The following is a 25675-nucleotide window of genomic DNA, read 5'->3' on the forward strand; positions in this document are numbered from 1 at the left end:
CTCAGAGATCACACTCCATGTACTGAATTTCCACTACATCTCTTTCAGGCATTAAAAATGCTCAGACATAACCATAGAATCTTTTACATCAATGACTCTCATCTTTCAAATATAGACAAGGAAGCGTGCATCTTAGTAGTGCTTTGAATTCTGAAACATGTTCCATTACTGATTGCTGAAGCTACTGTATTAAAAAGCGTCAGTATTAAAAAGAAGGAATAGTTTTGCCTCAAAGACACATAAAGCAGATCTAGACTCTAATTGCAGCCTGTATTTATTTCTTTATGGTGACTCTACCATACAAGATTTTTCAACTCAAACTGCAGAGGAAATATAACAGAATAAAGGAGGGGTAAAAAAATGCTGATTTATGAAACAATTCTTTATGACAGAATAGTTACATTTTGGTAATACAAGGTATCATGATGTTCTGTATCTTTAGTGTAAAATAACTTCAGCATCTGTTGGTTTGTAGAGAAAAACTCTCCTGGTGTTTGCAGTATTCCAACTTAGCATAATGTGTGTCTGAGCAGAATAGATCATGAGAGTTAGTATATAAATAGATAAATCTATTAAACAGAATCTGTATAATGAGTAACAGGTTGCAGAAATTGACCTGTGTTATACATTGTAAATCAATCCCAAAAAACAATTGTCTCACTTCCTAGAAATCTTGTTAGGCAATGCATACAAAATATTTTTCGACTTTGACACATTTTTAAAAAATTATTGAAAACCACTGTAATATTAAACATTGTGATTTGGTGTCCATTATTGATAAAAAATTATATTTTTCCTAATTGGACTATGTTAGTCATACAATACTTGAGGCACAGAGAGTATCTTGATGCTTTGTTTGCATTGTATACAAAAATTGGCCCTGCTAAATAATAATCTGTTAATTGACTCACAAATTTAAATGGTGAGAGGCCATATTACTCGATGCACATTCCTACAATATTGCTTCCATGCAGATTCCTACAATATTGCAATATTGCTTTACTCGGACAGGACACCCACATGGCATATGAATCCTTTCTGGTTCTATTCTGATGAGCTGAAGGCAGAGGGAAAATACATATAGTGGATAAATCACTATAACTTGCATGTTGTCCTGAAACATCTTAATCAAAGCTGCAATAATTTTATTTCTGGGACTCTAATTTCATTTAAATTTCAGATTACACTTGTTTAATGATTAGCTTTTAAGAAACTATCCTTAAAAAGACCCAACACCTTTTAGTTTGAGACCTGATTTTCTCTTGAAATACTTTTAGTTACTGTGGCAATTGTACCTTTACTGTTGAAAGCTCACTGAACAATTAATATTGAAGTTGTTAAATAACATTTCCTGAAATGTGTGTTTGCAACATTTGTTTACAAGCAAATAAAGCATAAATACACAAGAAGCATTTATAGGAAAATTCCTTTTTTCCTAATTGGGTGCAGTATCCTGGAAGAATTTCTCCATAAGGCAGTTTGAGAACTGTGATAGTTTTCAGTGTATAACAGGTCCACAGCAGTACAATTGTTCTGTAAGACTTTGCCTGAGTTTTTTCCTGTCTTTCATTTTCTTACCTAAGAAAATGTTGAATTTTATTTAGCCTAAACTCTAATAATTGGAGATATTCTGTATTTTCACATGCAAAGCCTGTGGGTTTTCTGAAGAAATAGCAAGCACAGTGGCTGATTGAGCTGACTGTTGATACAAGGTGAAGTTCACCCCAAATCCATTTTGACCCAATAGCTCACCAGGCTTTTAATCTCCGTATTCTGTCTCACTCCCTGAACAAAGGTGTCACTCCCAAACACTGCAAGTCACTCCCAGATACCTCTTGTAAGAAATATGCAATTTTTCTATTGCTATAACAAGGGCTATAGTGCACTAAAAATAGTTTTCTTTCAGTCTTATGAAATGCTATGGATTATAGCAAGAGCAATAACGAGCCACATTGAGATACCCACTGAATCAGACTGGCTTCAGTTTCACTATACAGGGAACAGAAAATTGGAATTATTAAATTAGGTTATTTCTGATATGAATGCTAAGATTATATTTTTAATAGGCTGAATTCATCAGGCATGGAAAGGTCAAATTAAATAGGGTATGGTGCATAAATATATAAACGTTTCTTCCTACTGGACTATCTGGTCTACTGCTCCAAGGAAATAGAGTAGGGTAACCCGTTAATTAGTGGCACTGCAGATTTAGTTCACTCACATTGTACTGCACGGGAAAAAACATCCTCATTGTTCTGCTTTGACTCAGAAGAAATTTTGAATGCATAGAATTCAGAAGTTTGTGACTCCACACCTGACCTAGTAAGTTTGATTGTTGTGTTTAATTACTATTGAAATACACTTTGAATTTCTGACAGTTTAATGAAAATTCAGTTTTTATTTGGTGTTTGCTGCAGAGTTCAAATATCTCCAAAGTAACTAACACATTTTCATCCTCATAACAATATCAGCTAACCTGTTTACTTACTCTGCTTGAAAAATTAGAAAGTGCTTTCTATTTAAAAATTTAGGTACCTTTTCAAATTATTCCAGTCACAAAATTACTCAATATCTATTTTAAAAGCTATTAGTCACATGAGCAGAGTGACAGATTTGCTGTTTTCCTTTAAACTCTTCAAGTTTCATCAAAGTTTCCATTAAACAAAAACTGTACAAAGGATTGCCATTTGCCTATACATTTCCATTTTAAAAAGAAAATGTTTGATGTCAGCAAATATGCTCAAGGTTGTCCAAAAATACGCATGTATAAAGCTGAGTAATTTAGCCTATGTGGTGTACCAAAACATATTATGAACCTTTGAAAATAAAGGTATATCTTTGAGATGAAAGAAAGAAGAAGTAGAGGAATGAAAGAAGAAGTAGAGGTATGTTTTTATGCACATATGCTGGTTTTAAAAAAGGCAGAATGATATCAAAGGAATATGCAAATATAACAGCTTTTTCTCCACATACTTAAAACCTTTGTTGCTGAGTTGTAACATGAAAAAACTAGGGGAGGAAAAAAAATAATTGAAAAAACTGAACGCAGTTTCAGACCCACTCTTTTTTTTTTTTTGTCTTCTTGACTTTCCTCCCCCACCTTCCATTTTCTCTCTCTTCACCCTACCAAGCTGCTTTCCTCACTTTCTTCACTTCAACCTGCTTTAAATTTACATTGGAATCCCTAGCTAATACTTAGAGTTAGGAACCCTTTTAGCTACAATGAGTTCTGTAAAACTGTACAAACTAATAGCCACCTTAATGTCTCACATTTTATTTTGAGAAATATACTGAATTTAGTACTCAGTTATCAGCTTTAGATTGCAGCAGTGGGCACCATCAGTAGCATGAAATATAAGAAGTCCAAATGATGGATTTATGACCTGGGACAGAGAAACACTGGGAATGAGTAAAGAGTGGCTGGAGGGCAGCCCTGCAGAGAGGGGTCTGGGGGTGCTGGTCTCAGTGTGAAGGGAACCCAGAGGATAAAACAAATCCTGGGGTGCATCAAGCACAGCACAAGCAGACAACAGAGGTGACTGTCCTGCTGCATTCAGCCTTGAGGAGCCTCCCCCCGAGTGCTCTGTGCAGCTCTGGGCCCCACACAGCAAGAATGTCAAAGTCCTTGGGTATGTCCAGAGAAGACAACAAAGTTGGTGGCAGGGCTGGAAGGCATGTCCTGGGAGGAGGAGCTAAGGATGCTGGGTCTAGATTGGAGGGGAATCTGAAAGGTGATCTCACTGCTCTCTGCAGCTTCCTGAGGAGGAAAAGTGAAAAGGGAGGTGCTGAGCTCTTCTCCCTGGTATCCACCAGTAGGATGGGTGGGAATGGTTAAAATCTGTGCCAGGGAAGGTTTTGACTGGCCATTAAAACCAAATATTTATTGAGAAGATGGTCAAATACTGGAATATGTTTCCAAGAGAAATGGTTAATTCTCTGAGCTTGTCATTGTTTTGGAGGCATTTGGACAAAGACCTTAATAATTTTTTCCAATTTTTGGTCAGCCCTGAAGTGCTCAGGCAGTCAGACTGGATGATTGTTGCAGGTCCCTTCCAAATGAAATATTCTTTCTGATTGTATTCTATTGTGTAACTGCACTTTTGAAAAGCTGCACACTAATTGATGACAATAGGAAGTGTTAGATTGCTGGCTGTGGACTCATAAACATTTCTTGCAAAACATTTGAGAGATTACAGATAGAATGTTCATAAGTGTGAAGTCAAATGTATCCACATAAAAAGTCAAGGGAAATAATTCCAATGTAAAAATAAAATTTAACCAGAAAATATCCAAATACTTTATCACTGTCATTTACTGAAGCATTGAAGTGTTATGTAGAATGAAAATATGTTAAATTTCATCTCATATAATCTTGTCAGATCAATCTATCGTCCATTTAACATCAGGGCTTTCTGTCTATCAGATATTACATTGTAGATAACCTAGTAAAATCCTCATTAATTTGTATCTCGTGTAGATAACCTCTCTTTTACAACAGTTGCAGAGGGTATGGTGAGCAGTGCAAAGCTTGATATTTGTCTGTACTTGGTCTTTAGACCACTGGTGTTACATTTTTCTGACTTTAATGCAGGCAGATACCACATAAAAGCTGCTTTTTCATTTACTGACTTGCTAATTTCCTCCCTGCTCATGCCCAAAGCTTTTATGCAAGTATTTTGAAAGTGTCCAATGCAAATTCCTGTAGCCCATGGACTAGCTCTCAACAGGATAAGAAAGCAGAAGGCTGGAAGATTGTAAATATTCCTTCTGTCATCCCTTTTATGAGCAGCTTTCTTCATTCAAAGGGACTTTCTTCTGGGAAAAAAGTAAATGTTCACCCTGTTAAGCGCCTCAAGCTGTGTAAAGCCATTCCACAATTGGTAGAAATCAGCTTCTGAATTCAACTTAGCTTTTGTATATGTTACTGCTGTTACCCATAGGTTCAAAAGTGACTGACCTTCAAAAAAAGTCATGATCAGATCTTATTAATCTAAAGCAGCTGATTCCTTCTTTCAGATTTATTCCTCCATTTACTAGGACACCGAACACATCTAAATCTTATTATATCAAGAAATATTTGATCTCCAGGAAAGAGTTCTTTCCCCTTTGTAAAACTTGAATTATAATTAAAAGCTAAAACTTATTAACAGTATCGTTTGCTTAGATCATAGATGGGTTTTTATTCTACCAATGTGAAATAGTTTTATTTGTTAATTGCTAGCTGATTTAAATATATTCAACTTGTCATATAATGTGCCACATATGCTCATGCTGAAACCTTCAGAAATATATGCTATGTTGTGAAAAGCCTAGAAAATTCAGTTTTCCAAGTAGTTGATTGGAGTCTGTAAGCTTTCTTGGTACTACATAGGTGTAAGCTCATTTCTTCCTAGGTTTTTGCATAAGAACTAAGTCTCATTATCTCTTCTATTCTCATTTATTAGGCTTCCAAAAACATGGGGTGTTAAACTCATTTATCTTCCAATTCACTAAATTAAAAATAGAGTTTTATGTTTAGAACTGTTAGGGTGAGTAGAGATTTCCCCATCTGGGAGGAAGAATGATGTTTTGACAGACCTTTTGAAACACATTTAAGAATAAAAGTTTATTCTTTCTCTTTAAACACTTAGAGTGAAAGTGTCTCCACAACCTCTGAGTTGATCTCAGTATTTATTTCTATCTATTGTTAGGGGGATTTTTTGGTTTATCAAACCATGGAGTTTTTTTAAAATTATTAAATTTAAATTATTAGCTAACTTTATGTTCCCATTTTCCTCAGTAAGGAATATCCAAACTTTTTAATGTACTAAATTTTATAAATGTCTTTTATCCCATATAGCTCTTCTCTGGACTCTTTTCAGTTTTTCTAGATATTTTTAGGAACATGGTAGCAGAAATAGTCGTATTTCTGAAGTGGCTGCCACATAACTAGTGCCAAGCAGGCTGGTAGTTCTGATGGTACTTCTTGTTTCATTCCCTTTTGTCAGGTAATTTTGGTGAATTGTGGTAATGATGTTAATCTACAATTTGTTTCTCCTTCCTCCATTTCTATGTTACTGTATTTTAACCTACTACTTAGACTACTTAGTATTTTGTGTTGTTATCTTTTCCTCAGGTTGTATTTTTGCTTGTTTGCATTTGCATTTGGTTAGTTTTTATTTGGTGCTTTGTTTTGGGGCGTTTTTCTTTGAGTTTCAATTTTGGCTTGGCAGAGGGTCAGAAGAGCTATCACTAATATTAAAAAAAGAAACTATAACATTTTAATCTGGTTTTCAAGGAGTGGACACCCCTTCTTTCTCAGTTTAGTAAAAATATTTGAAAGTTATATTCTGTCCTTATTAGGATAGTTATCATTTATCAGTGAGCTACTAATAACTACTCTGTGAGCAATTTCTTCCCCACTTCTCTCACTTTGAATATTTCGGTGGTGTATAACTCTTTTTTCACAGTTCCTAAAACTGGAAAATTCAGGAACTTGCTAAAATTTTGAAAAATAGTTCCTAGTGAGGTAGAGGTTACCCTATCTAATTTCTTCTGCACTCTGCTCTGAATTCTATTGAGCTTCATTCCACTTATCCCTTGGATTCTTTCCTTAGTTGTTTTCCTGTACTGCTCTGAGTTTGTAATCCTTTACAAATACAATAACCTGTTGAGAGGAAGGTTTACCACAAAATTAAACATGTCAGTTTTCTTCTTGTGTCATTTATGAATTCTTTTTTAGATTAGTAAATATATGTTTGACTACATTTTATAAGCACACAAAATAAGCAGCATGATCATTTAACCTGTTAGCAAGCAATGACTTGTAAAATCTTTCCCAGTAATGTTTCTCTCCTTTTTTTTTCACATCTGCCGTTTTGCTGTCCTCAAGTAGTTTCCAAAGAGATTTTCAAAAAAGTTATAAGTGAAAGCTTTGATTCTTTAATAAACCACAGGAACAGATACACTACAAAAGCAGAGACTTTCATCTAAAATTGGAATTTTTTCTTATCTCTCAGCTATACACATCTATCTAGAGACTTTTAGGACTATCATTGTATCTTCAGTTTCATAACGCTGATGTCTTTGCCTGGGTAATGATAACACAAATATATCTGGCTTTAATTTTGGAATGGGAAAAAAGATCAGATTCAGATAACTACGTTTAGAACACCCTGTCTTTTGTGTTTGGCCACTGAGGGAAATGACCAGCCTTCCAGGGCACAAAAAAAGTAATAAAAGGATAAATATTATACTCAAAAATTTTAATGGATAGATATTAATCTCTATTTTTTTTCTGTGCTCAGATAGCCTGCTGTGAACCCAGGTAAAATATTTTATTAGTTTCTAATATTTCAGCATAATATTAGTTCTTTTTTCTTTTTTTATTATTAGCTAATTTCTTTAATAGTGAGTTTTCTGCTTTGATTCTTTTTTATTCATTAACTGAATCTACTTTATAGATAAAATAATTCAATTTTTTTTCATGGAAAAAATGTATAAACAAATTATGAAGACTGGTAGAAAATCTTTAGGGAAATAAAAAATTTATTCATAAATACAGATTTTTTATTAAGTTTTCTCATTGACAAGGTGACACTGATGTATTTCATATCAACTATCTTTACTGTTCAGATTACTATAATTTCAAGTGGGGTTTAAGAGATCTTCACAAGAAAGGAAGCCTAACTAACTTTAGTACTTTTTTGGCTAGAATGCCCTAGCTGTGAGACCTACAGTTATATATAAGAAGAGAAAATGGTAATATGTGGTTTTTAGAAGATTTCATGCTTTTATCTTGTCAAGCACTTTGGATTAGATCCCATTTGGGACTTGGAGGACACAAGTGAAGGATAACCAAATTTAGCTTCAGAAGGTATTTGACTCCAGGGTAAAACCCAGAATTCGGTGAAAAGCCTAGGTATTTTTAATGTGTAACTCTACAAAGGATTAGACACTTCACAATAAGAGCCAAACTATATGAAAAAAAAAAAGACAAGAAAAGGAAAAAAAGGGTTTACAAGTAGAGTGACTTGAAAGTTTATTTCAAGTGGTTAACATGGACATGCTTGAATTTATTCTCTAGATCTTCGGTTGCAATCACTCCTAAATTTCAAAAACAATCTCATGGTGCTGTTTAGGCAAAATATGTCAGTGGCAGGAAGGCCCAGACTCTTTTTGATGTCTTTTCTCAAAATAGTCTTTACACCTTACACCAAAAGTGCAAATGGCCATAGGAAACCACGTGGAAGTAATAGTTTCCTTTATTTTGTGGAACACGGAACAAATTAGTTGACAACATCATAAAATCATTTGACCAAGGAATTCTGTGATCTTAATTCTTGGTTATCCTATAAATTAGTCTTTCCTTGATGTTTTAGATCTTATGCATCCCTTTCATGAAGCAAATGGGTCTCCCAGGTGAGCACTCTGAAATATTGGATGATTCTTCCTACTCTTACCACCCTGAGGGCCAGGTGAATGAATGTGTATGAGTAAAGTGTGATGCTTTGAGGAGAAAATTGAGACCCATGCTGTGAATTGTTGGTGTGCTGACTGTGGTAAATTGGGTGATGAGAAAGTCAATAGCTGTTATTGTCAACATTAAAAATAAAATGAAGGAGATGTGATTTCTGAACAGAAAGAGATTAAAGATCGTCATAGCCAGAGAGAAAAACCCTGTTCATACAAAAAGCTGAGTGATTTAGTAACAAATCTGCAGATTGAAAGAACTGTTTGATTCTCATGATTTTGTGAACTGAATAGCTACCAGATATCAGAATTTTCTGGCTATAAAATATATGTCCAAAATACCCATTTGAGACTCATAAAAGTACAGTATGAACCACAAGAAACATGGAGTGGAGCTATTAAAAAAAATCACTCACTTGAAAGTGGCAAGCATTAAATTAGGCTCCTGAATATTGCTTTGTGTGAAACATTGTTGCATTGTGTGATGCATATTTGGATCCACAGAAATACCTCCTACCTGCCAAATTGAAGTAGCGTCATGAAAAAACAACTTAGAAATGTACCCCCTGCATAACAAGCAAAATAATCTGAAGAACTAGGGCTGCTCCGAGGCAAATCTCTCTGTCTGATCTCAATGGGATAAAGTGGAAAGAATGCATTCATGTTTTATGCAACATCTGTAAGAAAGGAAACGGTTTTCCTACCAGAAGAATGCCATCAAACACGGAATTCTTTCTTTTATATTTGGAAAAGCTCTGTAGGATCAATATCAGAATTCTAGGGGTTAAGAAGGGACTGGAACTAAGATCTTGTGAAATTAAAACCAACCAAAATTCACTTTACAATTTATATAAAAATAAGTCACTTTTGCTGAAAGAAATTTCATTTTTACTTGATTTTGTGTACTTTGGACTTTGCAAAGTGCTTTAAGTAGCTCCAGGAGTTCAACAGCCTGTGCAGATTACTGTTATTAAATAAGATTTTATTATTTATAATGGTAATTGTATGTTGCAATAGTACCTACAGCATTAAAGCATTTTCCAGTCCTGGAAAACAATGTACTTCTTATCCAGAAAGCTTCTTAAGTAACAAAATAAAGAGGCAGAACAGTGTGAAGCCAACGGGGAGGAAAAAAGAGCAAGTGTAAGAAATATGGTGATAATTGCTCCCCCAGGCCCTTCCAGGGCTTTGTCATGCAGTATTCTATCTGGAAAGAAAGAGAAAAAAAGAAAGGGGCGGGGGCAGAATAAATGAAAAAGGAAAGTCAAAACTTCTTCTCTTTCCATAATTTATCCAACTTCACTGACACTGCATCAAGGTAAAGAACCATTGCTGGCAGAAATTATATTCTTGTGACTGATGAACATTTTCAAGAATATTGTCCCAATAATTTATTTTAAAAAAATTATTCCCATTAAGTAAAAATGGGAATAAGATCAGAATATTTCATTTTCTGTTAAGAAAGGAACATGTTAGCTTTACATATCATGATAAAGGGATGAATGTATTGTCATAGTATTTGATGGATTAAGAAATCCAGGAAATAATTTTTGGATTATTTTGATGGTTGATATAAAACAAGAGTGGAACAATAAGTTGAAATTATTTTGTGTGTGTGTGTGTGTGTGTACTGTAATACAGAGAAGATTTGATATCTAACACTTCATGTCTTTTAAATATAATATATGTAAAAGCCTTGGTAAAGTGATTCAGTTCATCAGTAGACACTGCATTGCTTCCTACAAGGTGCACAGAGGGGAATAAACGAGTTTGCTTCTGTTAGACTGAGCTGTCACATCAGTTCCCTTTGCTGCCTTATCATCAAGAAAGAGCTGTAAAATTTTCTGGTTTTCGATGTGAACTTTCCCTCTCATCAGCCCAACGAGGGAAATCTGACTCACTGAGATTTAAATGTTTGGTAATCTGATTATCTTTTTTGAATGAGGTAATCCAATTAATTTTTTAAAAAAATGCAGCAGTTTCAATTTGCATCTTTTTTCTCTGGTGTATGTATTTGGAAGTACATTAAGTTTTAGAAGTACTGGCTACATTATTTCTCTTTTTCTATTCCTTGACTATAAAGGCAGCCACGATTAAATCCCAGCAGACATCACAGCTGTATATGTATATATACCTTTTTTAGATGGTGAATTTTCCTTGGATCAGCTTTTTTGGTAATGTTTATGTTGCTTTTGTAAGGTTTTCTGTTGGTTTTGGTTCTTTTTACGCAGTTTTTTATGCATGAATGGTAGTCTAGAGCAGAAAGGCCTTTAAATAAACAATCACAGTACCCCAGTCTGACCAAAATGCAGAAAACGGAATCTTGAGTCTGTTTCCCTAGTTTGAAAAAGGACTTTCTTTGTTCAGCATCCCATGTTTCTCCATTTTAAGCAAGTTTCTTTGCACAAAATAAAATAGTTGTTGATCCAATACATAATAAATCGAAATTTGGAGCATGACACTTAACATGTGATGCAATCTGTGGAAAATACGAGGGTTTTTTTGTTCCAGATGAAGTTTTCCGTTTTTAAATGGATGCATGAAATTTCATCAAATTTAATTTTCAAAGCAGATTAAGCAATAGTTGCAAATCTCCTATGCTTGTAGCTATGATTCCTCCCATCCAGCACTGCTGGATCAACATGTACACTCACTCCCTTAGCCATGGAAGGCAACTGGAGGCATGCAAAATGCAGCAAAAGCAGCCGTAGGACTGCTCAAGTAATAGGGTTATTCAGTTCTTCTTGAGTACATCTACATATTAGTCTAATAAGAAATTTAAATGTCATTTTGGATTTGTTTTTAATGCAGTTTAAGTTGCCTGTGAATACAGTTTCTTAGTCTGTGGAAAATAATTTTGTTTTCTTTAGTATAAGCAATATTATTTTATTGGGAGAATGTGAAGGATCAGATATGATTTTTTTTTAATAGAGAAACCATGACGAAAAGCTTTGCTTTGTGTACCTATCATTTGTTGACTTCTCCATTATTGTTGCATTTAGCAATTAATATGTTTGTGGCTAAATAGAAATACAAGTTTTTACTACAGTACTCTTCTGACTGCTTCAGACCTAAAGGGCTTCAGTGTGCACATTTAGCTGATCTGCAAAATGACTTTAGGGAAAAAAAAGCAGTTTCTTTAAGTGAAATGCTTGACAATTGTGCAAATAGTCCCCTTTTAACTGCTTATAGTGATCAGATATGAACTATAGAATCAAATATTTGATTTAATTGCTTTTTATTTAGTCCCGAGTTAGACTGAGATCTGCCTGTTTGCAAAGTTGCCTTGCTGTGCCACAGGTGCACAGGTAGCACACACACGCATATAGACCCAGAGAAGGCCAGAGAAAAACAGATGCCTTAACCTAAAAGGTGGGAAGTGAAACGTATTAGAATGGAAAGGATGTCCCAGGTGTTTGAATTGCTGAATCTAATTCCGTGATGTTTCACACTCTCCCAAGTTCACGTCGCGTTTCTGCAGGGCCCGGAGCAGTGCTGGGCACATCCTGCTGCGGGGCTGCTCAGCTTTTGAATGGAAACCGAGGGGATTGAGGGAGAGCTGCTCCTCAGGCTGGGGAGAAACTGCAGGGAATGAGCTGGAAGGACGGAGAGCTGGTGCTGCCTGAGCTGCCCCCTTTGATGGATGTGTGAGAGAAGGGCAGAATCACCGGGGTGAGAATAAACCGCGGCCGTACAGAGCTACTGCAAGAGAACTGCAAGAGAGGGCAGGAATTTATGCTGATCTTTGGAAAAACACATGTGGAACAAGCCTCCTTAGAGAGCAATACCATTTTATATTAGCAGCTGGCAAGGGCAGAGCAGTGTGAGTAACCTCCACGTACGGTGGAAAGGAAAGAAAGGAAAAGAAAAGAAAGCAAAAGAAAGCAGGCTGCAGTATTTGACTGTAGCCAGAAGCTCTCAGAGGAGACATCAAGGCCTGCTTAATCCAGCCAAAGGAAACACAGAGTTAAAATGTTTTATTTCTCCACTGGGGATTCACAACCTAGAACCCTGTCATAAATGTGAGCACTTGTTACAAAAGAAAGCAATTTTCTTGCTGAAAAATTCTGTGTTTTAGCTGGAGGAGGATCTTTTTTCCTTAGAAAATAAAAACATGAGAAACATGGGTTGAACTCAGAATACAAAATTAAAAAGTATCCAAAAAATTTAATTTGAAATTGAAGTATATTACAAATCCAGGGAGATATCACAGTCCCTCACAGATGAAACTGTGACTGGAACAAAAAAATCATATTCTAATTAGAGATTAAAAAAAATAAACTACAATAATTCAAATGCAGCTTGAGAGCTGCAAACATTCTAGAAAAATTGAGTATAGCTGAGCAATGAGCTATATTGATTTGAAGATGTTTAGGGGAACTGTACATGGATATTCACTATACACTATACATGGATAACCTATAATCAGTAATCCTGGAAACTCAAACAACCTCGTCCTGTTAGTTCAGCTGCAGCTCTGTGAAGGTCAAGAATAAACACCAGAGAAATGCATTTAGTACCTCACAAAACCATCAGTGCTTATAATTTTAATAGCATTTCTGAGACTGCAAAAATATCAATGTTGCTTTACTAACTATGTTATGTGTTTGATAATTTGATTTTACATTTTTCTCAACTGAGCACTCCCCAGGTGTTAATGCTGATAGTTCATAATTCTGAAAGTTTGTTATTGGATGTTATGTGTTTTGATGTTGTGGTGCTTTCTCTAGTGTTCCAGTTAGTGGTATTTGGATTGTGAGAATATTAGTGAAACTTTTCTTAAACAAGTGGTAGGCCATATTTCACTAAATAAAAGTATTTATGGTTCTACTAGATGAACTAGAAAAAAAAGCTTTAAAAATTATTGTGTTTAAGAAAAAAAGTTACATTTCCCTTCTCTTCCACATCTATCCTCCTCATCATTGCCTCATGCAGTTGAAATTATTTTTGCAGCAGCTGATGATTCAGGGTTATCTGTGAATAAATTCATAGAGCTCTTATATTATTTCTTTAAATATGTGTTTCAAATTTATCAGAAAACTATTTTAAAATTAAGAATTTGTAATTATGACACCATAATTTACGTTACCCTAGAGAAAACGATCCTGTCCATGCTTGTGACTCATTTTAAAAAAGGATTCTTAGATGGTCACTTAAACAGAATTTTAGGTCAGTACTTTTGTGCTAGGCACAGATAATGCAGTCAGGCATCCAGAAAAAATGAACCTGGAGGCTTGATGTGCAAAACTGAGGAACACTTAGTGATAAACTTTTGTTAAATGTACTCTGAGCATATATCTGTCAGCTTTATAGCCTGCTGAATTAGATTTACTCTTAATTTATTTATCTCAACCTGAAATATGCCTTAATCAATGAAATTTAAGGTACACTTGAGGGTTTCCCTGAAGACTATTTTTAATTTCTATTTTAATTCCTTTCCGTTTATTGTTTGTTGGCAAAGTACCTTTGCCGGAAGAATGAAAAGGACTAGCAATCAAACAGCAGATCCTTCATTCCCTTAGTTTATATTAATTTTTATATATTCAATTTTGAGTGAATATAATGAATTTATATAGCTACAATATATGAACCAGTTAGCAGTTGATCTTGAAAGGAAAATCAGTTATGCAGGAGCTTAAAAAACCTGACCTTCTACTGCAGCTATATTAATATATGTTTCCAAGCCTGTCTGGTCTAGAGCAGGAAGAAAACAAGCAAATGTCAAAAAGAAAAAAACCTCAGGACACTTATCTCTAGAGAACAGATCATGCTAAGACGCAGCTTTTCTATATAAAACTCCAAGGGAAAACAAAATAAATGCAAGCCTTGCCTGCATGGGGCCACCCACCAAAGCAAAAGAACTGGGAGCCCATGAAGCCTTCTCGGACTTTCTTGCTTGTGTTCCAAGGAAAATAAACATTGAAACATTGAAAAGAGAAGAATTTAAAAGAGAAAAGAGAGCAATGACAACTTGTTGAAGTTGAACTGGCAAAGACAAGAGCTATTTGTCAGAGTGAAGACAGGACAAAAATAGACCAGAAGTCTAAATGCAGCCCTGAGAATGACAACAATTAAAGAGAAACTGGGCAATAAAGAGAAATTCGGAAGGAGGTAGTTCTACGTCCATTGAAAGACTAAATCTCAGGTGCCACCAATGTTCAAGAGGTGATACCACAGATGCTTAAGGACGGAGGTTCAGGCAAAGGTTTGGGACTTTGCACAGGATCTTTCAGTTGCAATTCTAGAAATCTGGAAGGTTCAAAAAAAGAGAAGGAAGACATCAAGAATGAAAATACAAGTTGCAATACTGAAATCATACTAAACCAGTGGGCAGGAAAAATCAACTATGATAGAGAGAGAGAAAAACATTCAAATATTTTTCTTCATTCCAGTGGTGAAACAAATTAAAAAAAATAAAATTAATGTGGTAGGTCTTCTGTATCACAATAATTTAAGCTCTTTTCATTTATTATTCTTGTTGCCTTTTTTTTTAAATGGAAAACCTCATAGATAACTTTTTTGTCAGAAGGTGATAAACAAGGACAGAATAAGCATACTGCAGATAAAAAAGCAGCCAAATTAAAGGTTATCAAAGTTATATATAACTTCACTCTGAATTAATTTTCAGTGTAAAACATCTGTAATGTACTGTGAGCTAAATTATGAATATTCAATTCCATCATCCTTTAACTTTATTAATAACATCAATATTTACTATACCATATGCAAAGATAATTAGAATAATACCATTGCATTAATATACATGAGTTGTCTTCATTTGCATGGACCATAAATGCTTTCTAAAACTAAATATTGGGAACATGTAGGTCAAATTCTGTTTCAATTATTCTATTCAATTTTACGTCTGTTGGACTTGCCTGAGTTTCAGATTATGACAGAGAATATACCTTGTCGTGATCCACAGGGGAATCACTTTGTTCACAAATGAAGTACAACCATCCCTAGAGTGAACATCTGCTTGTTTTAATAGCACCCTGCAGCATTACATAGGCAAAGAACAAACTGTAAACTAACTGTAGAACTAACTATTGAATGACCAGAGTGTTTCCAATGTACAAAGTTTACACATCACATCATATATGTCTCTCAGTTGCCTTCTTGGTAACTGGTTGGCATCAAAATTATACCCAGTGGTGTTTAAAAATATATGGTTTTCCTGGTGTAAGCAGAAGTAAAGTATCATGACACTCACCCTTGGACTGAATTTTAGGCAACCAGTGTGACTTGAATTTCAGAATCTTCAAAATTCCAGTAGGAGAAAAACCTATCTATAAATAATGTTCCAGGAGTAAATAGCTAATAAGAGAAACACAAGTGAAAGAAAATGTTCACTATGTTCAACTTGTCCCTGTTTTAAAAGGCAAGACCTCATGTTTTCAATTTTGACTCCAAATTAAGGAAAAAATCCAAATATAAAAATCTGCAAAATATTAAAGCTGATTTTGACTGGTGTTTACTTCTCATAGGTGTTACAGACACTGAAAATAATGCAAGCCCTTTGTAAGGTAATTTCTTCAGATTGTAATATCCTCTAATCATTGGTGGGCATGCTTTGCTCTGACTCTGATAAATGTAAAGGAAGAACATAATTATCTTCTGAAATTCAAGTTACTATTTTCAAAGATGGAAAGCATGTAACAAATAACCTTCTCACACACAACACACAGAGTTTCTGAATTTTCTTACACCCAGAGTCACATTTTACTAATATTTTCCCTGCTATTCTTTGGCTGCCTTTCTCTATCTTTGGCTTAACATAAAATTTTAAGAAAATTATATGGTCTTACTTTTAAAAATTAGCACAAATTAAATTTCTCCACATCTTAAAACTTTCCCTGTTCTTTTACGACTTTCAGCTGTTTAACCACTCTGAACTACGTAGAAAAAGACTTGATTATGGGCCCTGAGGGAAAGATATAGCCTTTCTGCAATCTTATATATAAATGGTGTAATATTGTTTTGATTGTAAGATTATTTATTTTCTAATGCCTAATGAAAGGTAAAGCTGCAACAAGATAGTTGATTTTCAACACTAAGTGTTCAGCATCAGATTGGGGGTTTTTGGTTGGTCGGTTTGTGTTTGTGTTTGGGCTTGGTTTTTAGCAAAGAAAAGTTTAAAATATGACACTGAGGAATACTGTCACTACAACATTTAGGGAAAAAAAGAGATTTAAATGTGACTGTGAAATTCTTAACAAGTAATTCACATGATAATGGAGGAAAAAAGTTAACAAATTACTGCATGCGTTTACAGAGGAGCCCTGGCAGCAGAAACTCTCCTGTAATAAATTCAGGCTTGCTCCAGCCACGTATTCAGAATCTTTCACTTGATAGATTTTTGGAGGTGGTTTCACACCTCGTACGGATGTCTTGCTACAGCTCTCAACAATTAAACACCCGAGAGTTTGAGTGCTGGTTAACCACAGAATTCGAGTGTTGTAGGAAACTAATACTGAGCAGCTGTGCACACAGAGAACCTGCAGCTAATTTGTGGCTTTTGCAAGGATGGATGACGTGTAGGAGCCACATGATGTCTCCTACACAGAAATAATAATAATAACAAAAAAGGTTGAGATTTACGAAATTTCCAGTTAAATGAGACTTATGAATGCTACCAGGATGTAATCAGGGAGCTGACCAGGGAGCACGGGGGTGCGTTCTGGGTGTTTGCAAGCACACCAAGTATCTTCCAGCATTGTCTAACATGAGTGTTTCAATATTGAATTTCCACTTAAAAATCAAATACCCAGTGATATGACCCAAATCAAGATCCAAAAAACAGCTCCAAAGAATATACTTTTAAAGAAAATCAATATGTTATTCTTGACATTGAGCAATTTCTGAAATGTTTTGAATTCTAAGATACTTGAACAAATCTTGGATCCTAGAAGATGTGAGCATTGGAGTGTGGAAGTTTCAGCTCACCTTGGCAGACTTTTCTTTGCTAGAACAAATATGATCCACCCCATCCTTCAGATACTCAAGGAGAGTGAGCTGTGAGGAAAGAAATGTGAGTTAGACCAGCATGATGGGACACTCAGTGTCTGTACAGACTGCATGGGGGACAAGTAGACAAAAATCTAACCTTACAGACATGTGCTTAATCTTATACCTGGGTATATAATTGTATAATAGTATTTCTGTTCCCTACTCTCGCTTTGAAGAAAGGAAGATGCACCAAAGATCTGGTGTGCTAATGAGGAGTTAAGAAAAGGGAACTCAGAGAGTGTACAAAGACAGGCATTACCTAGGACACAGCCTCCAGGATGAGCCCAGGATTAGGGTAATGCTCAAACTAATGCATATACTTCTTTTCTCTTCAGCCTGCTAGATTCGTTTCTTTCTGGCTAAGGCCAAAATAGCTGAAAACTGGCAAAATGGGAACATTTGAGTTTAGCTAAGAGAGTAATTTTCTTGGGAAAACGTGTCAGATTTCAAATACCTTTTTACACTAGATGGATTAAACAGTACCTTTGGGAAATACTGGTTGCCTAAACTACTGTATGGGCACTGCCTAATGTTGGAGAAAACACCTGTTATGGTAAAAAAAAAGGATAAACCTTTGCATTTTAATGAAAAACATTGTAAAACAATGTAGCGAGAAAGACCACCCCCCCAAAAAAAAAAAAAAAAATAGAAAGTAATAAACCTGTAGAAATTACCTGAGAGCAATGCTAAAAAACATGCAGACTCATAGTGTGGTTGCAGTTGCCATCTTCAGAACCATACTCCTTTTAAAGCAGTTCAGAAAAGCATGGAAATGCTGTTTCAGGAAAACCAAACAGGATTCCTAAGTTCATTTCTAACAATTCAGTTTTAAAAAGTAATGTGAGAGTGCAAAAAATGACAGAGAACCAAGGGGCACAGGATGTACCTCAGAGAAATCTGTGAGAAACTGATCAAACTGGTGAGCCCCTTCTTTCCCCCAGGCTCTGAGATATTGCACAGCAAGCAGTAATAATCAAATAACTCACAAGTACTTATAAGGTGTGGGCTGTCAAGTGTTCTCACAAGAGCACAGTCAAAATGATAAACCTGCTTTTTCTCTGCAGTGGGCATGAATGAAGATTGAGCATCTTTACTTTGAAACTCAGAAAAATACTTTCACCTCTTTTTAGATCAAACTCTATTCACTTCCAACAAAGAAGATTATGACTGACAGTGTAGAAGTCCCATCCGTCCACCCTCATCTCCTTGCCCATTATCTCTCCCCAAATCCTGGACTCTAAATAATTACCTTGTTCCTCATTAATCTGTTCCTTATCTACATTCTGAAAAATAAATTAATTTTTCCTGAATAGATGCTGAAACAAAAGTCATTATGTTGGACCTTTTCTTAAGTCATTGCAGAGGAATCAGGGATTGTGTGGATTTATTAGTTTAGTTAAGTACCAAAATCATGTTTAACCCACTTCCTTCAATTTGCTTGTGTTCCCAAAGAGAACAAAACAAAAAACAGCAAAAAAGTTTTTTTACCCAAAGGTAAAAAACAAAAGATACCCAAGACACAAGAAATACATTGCATATAACTTTGCTTTTTAACCGGCTTCACTCATAATTAGTCATGCCTTAGAAAATTCTTTGTACTGATTTCCAGCAGTTGCGTGAGAACATCAGACTGCTGCAGCACGGATAAAGGTCTTCAACAGCCACTAGCCCTTCCATTTCCCCTCCTGCATCTATGCCATAAAAATTTTGAGAATCCCCAAAATAACCCTGATGTTCTTAAGGGCTAAAATCACTGTCACAAAAGTTTCACATCTTAGGAGCATTTATGTGTATAATTGTAATGCTTCTTTGTTTCACAACTCTGATGTCAAAAGAGAGAAGCGTGTATTTATCACACCAAAAGAAATAACTCAAGTTCCTGCTTTAGTACCCTGTTATGTGACTAATCTCCTGCCAAAGATAAAGTGAGAAAAAATAGTCAGAGGGGCAATGAACTTCAGTTCCTTCAGTTTAAAATACTTAACTGTGAACAGTAAACACAAAAAATCCTATATTTGTATATGACAACTTTGTACATGATGCCTCAAAACTCATTAGAAATATGAGTTCATAGAAATGTAAGGGATGTTTTTAAGTCGCCAGCCCCCTATCCTTTCACCTCGTTTGAATTCTCTCAGTAACTCTGTCTCAGCTTGAATTCTCTCTGCAGTGATATTCTTACCCTCTCCTTCTGTTCTGGGCAGAAGTTCACCATCTTTCTTTCCCTTTCACTAGCAGTGTCCCTCCTTGCTCTCCAGATCTATTTCAGCACTCTCTGAGATAATTTAGTTTCTATTCTGTGCCTGTCAAAGGCATCTCAGCTTTGTGCATTCCAGCTGTAGCTGTCTCATTCTTCACAGGATCAATAATTTTTAACATTCCCTGTTCTCTAGCAGCTGCCCTACCTATATAAAGCACCTGCTAATTTTAATCTGAAAATCTTGTTTCTCAACACCTCTTGGTAGCTGTTGTTCTCTGCTTGTGAACGACCTAAGATGTTCAATTCCTAAAATGCTCTGTCTGTGGTGGCAGAGTTTGGCTGTCTCTCAGCATCACTTCTTCTTCCCAGGGAATAAAAAGGGACTTTCACCACTTATTGGTCCAGCAGCTCAGGCAGACCAACAGCCATGGCAAAGTCATATTCTGAGAGTCAGCCGTGCTGTGTCTGCGTGGTTCCAGTGTTTTCCACTGTCAGCTGTGCATTGCTTCCACAGCACACTGTGGGAGTGCCACAGTTATGTCTGGGGTTCACCGTGTGACAAAGTCACACTGAGCCAAAGCATCAGCTCTGTCCGAGGTCAGAGAGGAGGACAAGCTTGTGGTGCTACAGCCCCTGCTGTTCCCAGCAATCGGCTGTTCATGAACTTCCCAATTTTATTTCTTTGAGTTTGGTTAAACGAGTTTGAAACTTGGTCACGTATGAGTCTCTGTGGAATCCTGTGCATGTGGCAATTATTGTGGAATATCTATGTCAGCAAATAATTAAGTCAGTTACTGCTAAGTGCAGCAACTTGTACTTTTTCCTCCTCTCTCTCAGATGTGAATGCAGCCCGTTTATGAATTACCTGAGGCTACAAATGCCACATTTTATCTTGGCTGATATGTTCAATAGCTTGAGATGTACTGTGCTAAACAGATAAAATGTTTTGAAATGAGTGGTTCAGAAAAAAAAAAAACAAACCCCACATAACACAGTTATGTAACTGAGGGGGTGGTAAAATTAAATAAACAGAAAGAAAAAAAACCCAAAAACATAGAGTTTGCTTAGATTGGACACTTCCATGCTAAACTATCAACATAAAAATATTTCAAGCATCATGCAATAAAGAAATAAGGAGAAAAAAATGCATACATTATTTTAAATGTCAGTGATATTGACTTCAAAATTTGAAAAATTTTAGCCCAAGAAAAGCTGAAAAAGATCTACTTAATAATAGTCTTTCAGAAGACAATGGAAAGCAGACGTGATTAAAAAAGATCCAAATTCAACAAGTCCCACCTGTTTGTCTTTTTCTTCATGTTTACAATATCTGTGTTGTGGTAGATTAAACTTTGTACTGAACCAGTGACATTGCATTGCTTACCTCATCTTCGGGGCTTACAAAAGCTTTCAGTGTTCATTTTTGTTCTGCTTAAATTCTTGCTCTGCTTCCTTGGAAAACAAAGCAAAAAGTACATTATTCAGTGAAAGTTTGAATTTAAAAATTGTGAAGATCTACCTCTCAGTATTTCAGCACTGGCTACAGTTGCTCACACCATCCTTGATGTTGTGTTTCTATCCTTGATGTAGTTTCGTGTTCAGTAACAAAGCAAATTCGTATAAAGGACTGGTATCTGCAACATCCTGTATAAAGGCCCCTAAATCCTTGTATTGGTGTTAGATGTGTCACCTTGTGCCTTAACTTGGTACTCTAGTTTTTTTTCTTGGAAGAGACAATGACTATTGATATCTATGATGTCTCTGCATCCGAGCCACCTTTTCACAGACCACTTCATGTCTTCTGCTAGTTCTTCAGAAAACCTCCCTGCTTACCTGTCATTTTTTGCATGGAAGCTATTCTATAGCTTTGAACACTCATTTTCTTCTTCTCTAAACTGTCTCTTATTCTACCACATAATTTTAAAATTAAGAGGACTATGTCTACATACAGAATTTATTAATTTAAAAACAGGAATAAATCACAGTCATATACATTAACACAATCAGGGTGGGTGTGGCTGTGTATGTGTTGGCTTCTTTTCCTCTCATAATTATTCCTATTTCTTACCTTTCCTTTTTCTTTTTTCGTGTTATAAAACCAGTAATAATGAAACTTCCTTTCTTCCCTAGTGTGCAGGCTTTTTGTCATTGCAAGTTCTGTGATGGCTGCTTGGTGGTCCTTTAGTACTGAGCTGTGAGCATGTCCCACATGACATACCAAGAAATAATAAGAAAATGATAATTGGAAAATACTGAATATTGATTTAATGTGATATGGCTTTTTAAAAGTCTAGATTCTAAGATAAAAATCTTGGCCAGAAATTTTTTTTGTATATACTAGCACACATATCCATACACAAGCACACACATACAAACACACATAGACACTATTGCAGAGCTCGTGCTACTCCCATTCTGTACCAACCCACCATTACTGTCTGCTTGATTCTCCACACACCAAGCCTCTGGCAAGAATAAGATTTTAAAGAAGTGTACACATCTGTTTATCTGCTTTGACTGGTAAATGATGGGTGGTAAAATATCACCAGGTATAATTCCACTGACTTTAATGGTTTGATGCTGTGCACACAATAGGGCATTACAAATATTTAAGTGCATTATTTTTAGAAGGTTCTGAACATTTTTAATATTCTGAAAAACTCAGAGAGAAGTAAAGACAAATAGCAAGACAGGCAAGAGAGTGAGGGAACATCCAATTAAGGATGTCAAAAGGATTTAAATGCTCTGCTTTCAACTGCTAGAACTACTTATGTGTTTAGAGGCCCTGGCTGAAAGCTTGTCTACCCTCCTTTAAAAGCCATCATTAAATGTCACTGCTTTCTTTAACTTCACTCAGAATATATCATGTTTTCACTTCTGCTTAATGGAAATGCATTGAGAGCTACTTTTAAAACACATTTTCCAGAAATTGCCTTAACATAAGAAAACAAAAATTGACATCTAAAAATCACTCTATCTTTCCTCTCCCTTGGATAATAGTAGCTATTTTCATGCTTTTTAAGATGTACAGTTTAAAATTAGGAACTTATTTTTAAAATACAGCTGACACTGTTCCATAGTGAATAATGTGGCACAGAATAATTTTAAACAGAATTGTAAAAGACTTTGATTGATTGACTGTGATATGATTCAATAAGTTCTGGTGTGTACAGTGTGTTAAAATAATTCTTTAAATTCTCTGGATTTACAAAACAAGAGAAAATTGTTGTATCAGTTCAACAATCTGCAGTCTATACAGTGAGTTAAATAGGCAGACTTTGAAACATATCTTCTCTTCTGACATTTGTCCTTGGGTGATCTCCTGATGTTTGCAATGCCTTGAGCCTTCTTCCCACTTGTAAAGTGTGGATAATGATTCTTTTTTATGGTGTGATATGCTCTAAGATCTTCATATCAATAATAAATTTAAAGATATTTATCTCACTTTCAGGTAATTCACATGTTCAAAATAAATATATTTTGTCTTTTATCTGTAAAGGACTTTAGGATCCAGGGGTCAATGGCCATGAAATGAGATATCTTCACAGAATATAAAATACCTCCACTCGATTAACCATGACCAAACAGGCAAAGGTTTAGGCAAGCAGAATTTAATAACCAGACTGGAATTTTGTCAGGACAGAGACTGATATATCTATCTGTGTCTGAATTCTTTATTTATAGTACCAAAGAAGTTAGATCTTTATGCTGGATGTCTTAGCAAAAGATAGCAATTCTGGATGCAGAGCCATGGCAATGATCCATAACTAAATGAGGAGTAAGAATTTATCTGCTGCAACTAGATCACCCTGTGAGATATATTTCATCTAAGTGTTGGCCGGGTTTTATCTCATTTTATTGGTTTAGACAGGGAAGATTACAAATCTAAAGCTTTCAGATAAAAAAAATTTATACCAAAGTAAGACTCTGCAAACTGTAGAGCTGCTAAGTCTGTCAAGACTCTAAGAGACAGGTTTGTGACTGGCAATATAGGCTTATAAAGCTTGTAAATTTGGGTTTGGTTAATAATTACTTAAGGAAACATCACCTTCTGAATGATTCTAGAAGCTTTGTATAACTTAGTATGACAAAGAGTGAGACAATGAGACTGATTTTTAGAAGATAGGGCCAACTTCTTAATTTTTCCCTTTGATTTAATGTTAGCAAAATAAAGCAAAAAGGAGTAGAAATACGCTTTTTTTCTATATTCATCTGTGTGCACGGTAATCACTGACCTAAAAAAACCTACACCAACATAAGCTGTAGGGACAGCTTCAAGCAACCTCAGCATCACTACACAAACTTCAGTAAAACATCTGTTAAGAAAGACTCAGTTACAGAATTGACATGATTTATATGATACTAATACTAATTTAATAATAAAAAATTATTTTTCAATTCTTTTTAAATGACAGTCTGACAGGTTCTATGTGTTCCTTGTCACCAGGCAACTGAAGCCAGTATTTTTAGTTAATTTTATTTGCTTGCTATCCAAGTATGGCATATACTAACCATGCAGAATGGAGCATGCCTCATTGCTATTTAGAGCAGCACACTGATTACAAGTTTGTAGGTATTTGAAGCATCAGCTTTTTTTTAAACTGTAGAGTGTTTTCCCCAGGATAATAAGGGGAACACTGAGAAAAAAGGAGAAAATAATTTTTTTAACTATAGTGGTCTCTCATCTGTCATGGGCTCTACAAATTCATGGTTTGGTTTGGCTTGTTTTTCTTAATAAAGAATGAAGAACTTTGGGTTGGTTTGATATAATTCTGGGACCATCACTCTTCTGCTTACATATAAATCTTGTGCTTCAACTGTTCCATCAAAAGCTTTAGAGACTGCTCTGTTCTATAATTTTCGATGGTTCTGCAGAGTAGAGCCATAACACAGTAAAGACTAGAGATATTAATTCAACAGAGCTACAGTGCAACAGGATGCCAGATTTGCCAGGCATAAAAAATATCCACTTACTTACACGTGTCTTGTGTTACATTTGATAGCATTATCCATGCTAGGATAGTTTTTACTTTACAGCTGTCCTCTGACACTATTTCACTAGCACAGTATGCTCACTTTCCTTCACCATAGTCCTTTATGTTTCCAACATAAGCTGTTCTTGCCTTCTACTCTGGCCAAAACTGTAAGGTAGAATAAAATAGTTCCTGTTCCACCCATTTGCTTTTCATTAGTGAGATACTTTTCATTCCCAAGTGAGTGGTGTGGAGGCTGGGAACGGTACTGATTTTCTTTTTTTTTACAGGTATAATCTGCAGCTTCATAAAAGCTTTATGGAAGAATAACAGGCATGTGTAAATCCCATCAAGGAGAACTTTTGTTCACTTACAAACATCTACTGCAATATCTATAATCATGACTCTTACGTTTGAATGCAGGTTTCAAATTTAGAATGTTTCTTTTTTCAGAAAAAAAAAGGAGAAAAAACTCTGTTTATGGAGAAACTTTGACACTGTAAAGTTGAGTTTTGTGTGTATACTTAAATCAGATTTTTTAATCCTGCCCTCACTCTTGGCTACCTACAATATTGGTGGCTCTACTTGAAATTAGAACTTGTGGTTTTAAAGACTTTGGCAATATAGAAGTGCATAAAAGGATCCAATATACTTCTTTTCCTGACACAGGTTAACCATGAAGTTCATTAACTGGAAAACAGCAGTATGCTTTCAATCTATGTTCAAAATCTGGAAGAGTTTTCAAATTACCAGGACTTGAAAAGTGGCTATTAAAGACAAACAATTAAACTAAAAACTAAAGGAAAGTTAGCTAACATTTGAGCACAAGCACATGGCTTACAAGATGAAGAGGCTGAAATAAAGAGTAGTCACATAAATCCTCCTTCTGCAAGAGTCTTTGGTCACTACAGCTCTGACACAGTCAGAATTTAAATAAGAGATTCTGTAAAATGGGTGACAAAGCTGCATTTTGCTCTTCCTTCTTTCCCAAAAAATATTTACAAAAATGATGAAAGACTAACAGGTGGTCTGGAGTAGCATG

General features: G+C 35.4%; 1 long non-coding RNA gene across 1 annotated transcript in view; it reads right to left on the reverse strand.

Moving 5' to 3' along the window:
* The window catches only part of LOC148223938 (uncharacterized), a 58088-nt gene that overhangs the window by 26856 nt on the left and 5557 nt on the right, over window positions 1-25675 (reverse strand). The window contains exons 4-6 of the long non-coding RNA XR_015803147.1: window positions 21045-21112; window positions 18135-18235; window positions 17398-17466 (exon numbers count right to left, since the gene is read on the reverse strand). This is a non-coding gene — a long non-coding RNA (uncharacterized LOC148223938). The remainder of the gene's footprint in view (window positions 1-17397; window positions 17467-18134; window positions 18236-21044; window positions 21113-25675) is intronic.

This window comes from Sturnus vulgaris, chromosome 4 (genome assembly GCF_052056855.1).
Source record: "Sturnus vulgaris isolate bStuVul1 chromosome 4, bStuVul1.hap1, whole genome shotgun sequence".
NCBI lineage: Eukaryota > Metazoa > Chordata > Aves > Passeriformes > Sturnidae > Sturnus > Sturnus vulgaris.